Source organism: Alosa sapidissima, chromosome 16 (assembly GCF_018492685.1).
Source record: "Alosa sapidissima isolate fAloSap1 chromosome 16, fAloSap1.pri, whole genome shotgun sequence".
Classification (NCBI taxonomy): Eukaryota; Metazoa; Chordata; class Actinopteri; order Clupeiformes; family Clupeidae; genus Alosa; species Alosa sapidissima.
The window spans coordinates 1,565,716-1,572,904 of NC_055972.1; positions in this window are offsets into that span (position 1 = coordinate 1,565,716).

A 7,189-nucleotide genomic window follows, 5' to 3' on the forward strand; every position below is an offset into this window, starting at 1 on the left:
TGGCAACTGTGGCAAGGAAAAGCTCCCATATTCCAGGAAGAAACCTTGAGCAGAACCTGACTTAATAGGGGGAGCCCATCTGCTTCTGGCTGGCTGCGCCCTCCAATAGTAGCAGATGTAGAATAATCTGAAAATGTAGTCTACAGGATAAGATGAGTTAACTAAAAGCTTTCCTGTACAGGTATGTTTTCAGATCTTTTTTAAAAATATTTACTGAACTCGCCTGCTTGATGTACAGAGGCAGGGTGTTCCATAGTTTGGGGGCATAATGGATAAACGCAGCTTCTCCACTTTGTTTGTGGAGCACTTTGGGTACGATTAAAAGATTAGAATTGGATGATCTAAGTTTCCTTTGTGGTTGATAAGATATTAAAAGCTCAGAGATATATGAAGGTGCTATGCCATTCAGAGCTTTGTAAGTAATTAACATAACCTTAAAATCAATTCTATAGGAAATAGGGAGCCAGTGCAGTTCAGCCAACACAGGGGTGATGTGTTCTCTCTTCTTAGTCTTAGTTAAAAGTCTAGCCGCAGAGTTCTGTATGAGTGCCAATTTCTTTAGATGTTTTTTGGGAAGACCAGTGAAAAGTGCATTGCAGTAGTCTAACCTGCTAGTGATAAAGGCGTGAATTAGTTTTTCTGCATCTTGTTGAGTTAAAAAGGGCCGCACTTTGGCAATGTTTCTCAAGTGGAAATAGGCTGTCTGAGTAACTTTACTGATATGGGGCTTAAAACTTAACTCTGCATCTAAGATGACACCGAGGCTTGTTACTTTTGGTTTGACCTGGTGTGCCAAGTTCCCCAGATTACTAAGAATAATATCTCGCTTTAGTTTTGGTCCAACCAGAAGTACCTCTGTTTTGTCATCATTTAGTTTCAAAAAGTTTTTGCTCATCCACTGATTAATGGAGGTTAGGCATGCAGTGAGGGAGCAAAGGCCATCTGGGTTAGTTGGCTCAACAGAAAGATACAATTGGGTATCATCTGCGTAGCTGTGGAAGTTTACATTATGTTGACTTATGACGTTTCCCAATGGAAGCATATATAGAGAAAATAGCAGGGGACCAAGGCAGCTCCCCTGGGCCACACCAAAAGGCAAGTCATGTTTTTCAGATACATGATCTCCTAGACTGATATAAAAATCTCTGCCAGTAATGTAGGTTTGGAACCAGTTTAGAGCATTATCAGAGAGACCCACCCACTTCGCAAGGCGGTGAATTAGGATGCTATGATCAATGGTGTCAAATGCCGCACTCAAATCCAGAAGAATAAGGATTGAGACTTTGTTTGAGTCGGTAGCTAGTCTGAGATCATTGACTATTTTTACTAGAGCCGTTTCTGTGCTGTGATTTGATCTAAAACCTGATTGGAATTTTTCAAGGATACTGTTTTCGTTGAGGAAGGTATTTAACTGATTACAAACAACTTTTTCAAGTACTTTGCTCAAAAACGATAGATTTGATATAGGCCTGTAGTTGCTCAGATTGGTATGGTCAAGATTTGACTTTTTAAGTAAAGGTTTCACAACAGCGGTTTTAAAAGCAGTTGGAAATATACCTGTTTCTAATGAGGTATTTATTACCTTGAGAAAAAAGGGAGCTAAGCCATCATATACTTTTTTGAGGAATGTAGTAGGGATTGGATCTAAAACACATGTTGAGGAGCCGGTTTGAGTTATAATTTTACCAAGCTCAGATTGAGTAATAGTGCTAAAGGACCTTAATTTTGGGGGGCTGTTTTTGGGTGTACTATCAAACATATTACTTGTGTTACCAATAGCCTCCCTTATAGAAATGACTTTGTTTTTGAAGAAGTCTGCAAATTCTTCGCATCTTAGAGAGGATGCCTGACTGAGTGTATCAAAAGGTGTTTGATGCAATAGCCTATCAATGGTAGAGAACAACACCCTAGAGTTTCCACTGTTTTCAGCAATTACCTTAGAGAAGTGGTTCCTCCTCTCATTCCGAATAGCTCTATTATAATTTGCAATTTTTTCTTTTAGAATGGCACGGTGAACCTGTAACTTAGTTTTTCTCCATGTTCTCTCAGCTTTCCTACATGATCTTTTTAGATCATGGATATTTTCGTTCATCCAAGGTGTCAGTTTGCTACAGGGCCTTTTTTTAGTCTTTAAGGGTGCCACTCTGTCAAGCAGAGCGCCTAATTCACGATTGAGAGCCTCTACCATTTGATCAATGGGATGATGTAAAATATCTAAATTTATGGAGTCTATAAGAGCTATGAACTGCTGTTCTGCTCTAATGTCCAAGAGTCGCGATTTGATTGCAATTTCGGGATGAATTTTTGGAGTATGTAGTACAATATTAAAAGATACACAATGATGATCAGACATATTTATATCATTTACTGATAAGTCTGTGACTTCTATCCCTCTGGAAATGACTAGATCGAGGGTGTTGCCAAGGTTGTGGGTGGGTCCTGTAACATGCTGCTTTAGCTCTAAACTGTCCAACACATTAAGGAACTTACTGGCTTTAGCATCAGTTGTCTTATTGACATGAATATTGAAGTCGCCATTTACAATTATCCGATCATAGCTAGTGATGATGAGCGACATAAGTTCAGAAAACTGGTCGAGAAAGCCAGTCCATAGTTTAGGAGGGCGGTATAAGGTTAATAGAAGTACAGCTGGGTCAGCCTTCAGAGTGAGGGCAATATACTCAAAGGAAGCGAATTCGCCAAAGTTGACTCGTGTGCAACTATATTTGTTTGAGAGAATGGAGGCAATTCCACCACCTCGTTTGCCTTGTCTAATTGAGTGGAAGAAATTATAATTTGGGGGACAAGTCTCAACAAGAACAGCTTCGCTGTCTGAAGTCAGCCAGGTTTCAACAAGAAACAGAAAATCCAATTTTTTTTCACTAATAAAATCATTGATTGCAAAGGTTTTGGTAGTAAGTGCACCTATATTTAGTAAACCCATGTTAGCTGAAAATGCCTCTGGCTTTTGAGGAATATGCTGAGGTATGGAAAGAATATTTGTTAGGTTTCTAGTTTTAAATTTGTCTTTTCTTTTTACTATACGTTGGGTAGAAATCAATGTTGGAATAGAACTATAAGCATAAGTCATGCTATTGCATGAAGCAGCTTGATCTATGGTAGTAGTATTGTATGTTACCCTGCAGAAAACATTCTCAGACTCATCCACATGTATAATGCCATTCGAATCAATACCTGGGGGGCGTGAATCTGTAATATTTTCTACAGAATGTCAATGTCTCAGTGTGGACGCTATGTTGTCAGAGAGTAGCCTGGCTCCATGTTGGTTTGGGTGGAGACCATCACGCTTCAGCATACTGGGCCTCTCCCAGAACAAGCCCCAGTTGTTGACATAGGGGATGCTTAGGGAAGCGCAGTAGCGTTTGAGCCAGGTGTGGAGATCGAACAGTCTGGACCATCTCTCAGCACCTTTTCTGTAGGTAGGGAGAGGCCCAGAGATGACAAAGCGTTTTTCTGTGCCCATCAGAGTGGTGATGAGAGTTTTGTAGTTTTCCTGCAGTGCTACTGACTGCTTATCTCTGATGTCGTTCGTGCCCACGTGTACGATGATGTTGTTGACCTTGGTGTGGCGGGCCAGGATGCTTGGGAGTTTCTGCTGGATGTCAAGGACCTTGGCACCAGGGAAGCAGTAGACCTTGGAGGGACCGCTACATGATGGGGGAATGCAGAGGTCTCTAACCATGGAACTGCCGATGACCAGGGTGGAGGTTGATGAGGTCCGGGGAGGAGGGGGTCGGGGGGGCGCCGACTTTGAGGAGGGACCAGGATGGTTGTCTCGGGGCTGGAGGGGCTCCTCATCCTCGGTCAGAATGGCATAGCGATTTTCCAGTCGTATAGGTTGGGCTGGGCCTGGGTGCCGTCCGGACCGTCTGCCGTGCTTGTGATGCTTGCTTCTACGCCATGGCTCAGGCTGGTGTGGAGTGGAGCTGGCCAGCAGAGCAGGCTTGGTTCTCAGCAGAGGCCGGGGAGAGGCAACAGGGACAGAAGTTGCATTAGTGCATGGCATGGTTAAAGTATTGGAGGACAGAGTGAAATCAGGGCATCTGGCATTTGTGTGTGTAAGAGAGGTAACGTTACTTACGGAGTCCCTAGAGATAGGGACAGAGAGAAAGAAAGGGGCACACACAGAGAGAGAGAGAGAGAGAGAGAGAGAGATAGGGACAGAGAGAAAGAAAGGGGCACACACACAGAGAGAGAGAGAGAGAGAGATGGGGGAGGAGGAGGAGAAGGGGGAGGGGATTAATACGTGACAATATTTTTGTTGTGCCATTCAGACACTCAGCAGGGAAGTAATTAAAAACCTTCAGGGCTCCCAGTAAGCAGAGTTAAAAGACAAAACTTAAACACACACACACGCACACACGCACACACACACACGATGATGAGAGCACAGAGCACATGATGACTGCTGTAAGGAATATAAAGAAGGTAATAGCCACCACTCAGCTGGAGGGGAAATCAGCCAAGGATGGAGTAGACACACACACACACACACACACACCTACACTCGTACATACACACATACAAACCTACATACTGTACACACAAACACACACACACAAACCTACACTCGTACATACACACATACAAACCTACATACTGTACACACACACACACAAACCTACACTCGTACATACACACTTACAAACCTACATACTGTACACACACACACACACACACAAACCTACACTCGTACATACACACTTACAAACCTACATACTGTACACACACACACACACACACACAAACCTACACTCGTACATACACACTTACAAACCTACATACTGTACACACACACACACACACACACAAACCTACACTCGTACATACACACTTACAAACTTACATAGTGTACACACACACACTCACACAAACCTACACTCGTACACACACATACAAACCTTCATACACACACACACAAACCTACATACACACACACACTTACACAACACACCAATACACTTACACACTCGCACACACACATACACGCACACAAACCTACACTCGTACACACAAACATCCAAACCTACATACACACACACACACTCCCATATACACATAGATTATTTTAATCGGGTAATATAGATGTATCTACATAATGTAGTTGCACACATACGCGCATAGACTGACACACATACACATTGGAACATACTTACATACAGTACACATACATACAGTACACATACATACATACTAGTGCTGTCAGTTAAACGTGTTATTAACGGCGTTAACGGAAACCTATTTTAACGGCGTCAATTTTTTTATCGCGAGATTAACGTTCATTTTGGTGTAACAAACTTTGTAGTTTTTTCACATGCTGTTGCAACAACTAGTAACGTTAGAACAACTACAACACCACACCGATCTAGCCAGACCGGAAACTAAACAATACACACTGACGAATGGAATGGAACAGAACGTTGTATGTGCTGCATACACGCCCCCTTTTAGGGGGAAGATGACTGATATAATGGAAATCTATGCTGCATCAAAGTGGAGAGCGAAACGTGCTTATAGTAAACTCACTAAATCTTGAAACAAACATGAATAAAAGGCACAAAATAAGGTTGGTGTAAGAGTTATCTGTGTGTTAATGGGATTAATGTGACCATGTTCCTATGTTTTGCTCTCTCCAGTTTACTAACAGGAGTGTCACGAATGTATTGATAGGCACAGTCAAACTGCCCGTGGCTGACTAATTAAGTTCAGCAAGCTTAACTTTACATGTCATAACATCAACTAAACATAAGTCACACATTCATTCTATCACTTGTAATATGAACGTAGCCTATTTCCTACAACTAGGTGAGATAATTGGCTATGTTATACTGAAGTTCCACAGTTAGCTAGCTAGCAAGCTAACCGTTTTGCATGGGATATTATGGTAAGTGTACATGCTAAATTTGTATAATACATGGGGTATTGCAAACGAATAAGGTTGGTAATGTACATCGTTTCGACATGAGTAAGTTATATAAACACAATTCTTCATAACTGCCGTGTTAGTAAAATGATTGAATGTCCTGTGAATTAAAGGAGAATTCCGGTGTGATATTGACCTAAAGTGTATTGAAACATGATACCGAGTGTGAACGTATGTCTCATAGCCCATCTCGGCTTGTTCCCTGCACTCCAAAATCTGGTGCTAGTTAGCCGATGCTACCAACAACTTTTTCAGTAGTGGTGCTTCGGCATCGGGCTAGCCATGCAAATAAATCACTGTTTTACACCCATTTACGAGGCTCAATGTATCTCCACACTTCATTGGTAGACTTCCTAGGGCCCTGACATTTAAAACGAGACATTGAGAACTTTGAAAAAGCACTGGTAGTTTACTTACAAGACGATTTATACAGACAGTATCTTCACGAAGTTTAACGTTTGCAGCCATCTTGAATTTAGTCACGATAAGTCGAGCAACGAGTAAGAATGAACAGGTATGATAAGGGATCAGATTCCAAAAATAATTCAGTGGAAATGCATGGATTCCAGTTTCTTCCAGTAGCAGCAACTGGAATCCATGCATTTCCACTGAATTATTTTTAGAAACTGATCCCTTATCATAGCTGTTCATTCTTACTCGTTGCTCGACTTATCGTGACTAAATTCAAGATGGCTGCAAACGCTAAACTTCGTGAAGATACTGTCTGTATAAATCGTCTTGTAAGTAAACTACCAGTGCTTTTTCAAAGTTCTCAATGTCTCGTTTTAAATGTCAGGGCCCTCGGAAGTCTACCAATGAAGTGTGGAGATACATTGAGCCTCGTAAATGGGTGTAAAACAGTGATTTATTTGCATGGCTAGCCCGATGCCGAAGCACCACTACTGAAAAAGTTGTTGGTAGCATCGGCTAACTAGCGCCAGATTTTGGAGTGCAGGGGACAAGCCGAGATGGGCTATGAGACATACGTTCACACTCGGTATCATGTTTCGATACACTTTAGGTCAATATCACACCGGAATTCTCCTTTAATAACTACATGTAACGTCAACGTGTGATTACTAGCTGTCTTTCAATGATATAATGTTAACATGTTTTCCGCTAAAATGGGGCGTGATGCAGATCAAATGTATCTTTATGATGATGCGCTGTTAGTAGGCTACGTAAAGGCATTCTGCACACACTTGGTTGGGCTTTGGGTTGGGCCAAAGAGTAGTAGCCTAGGCT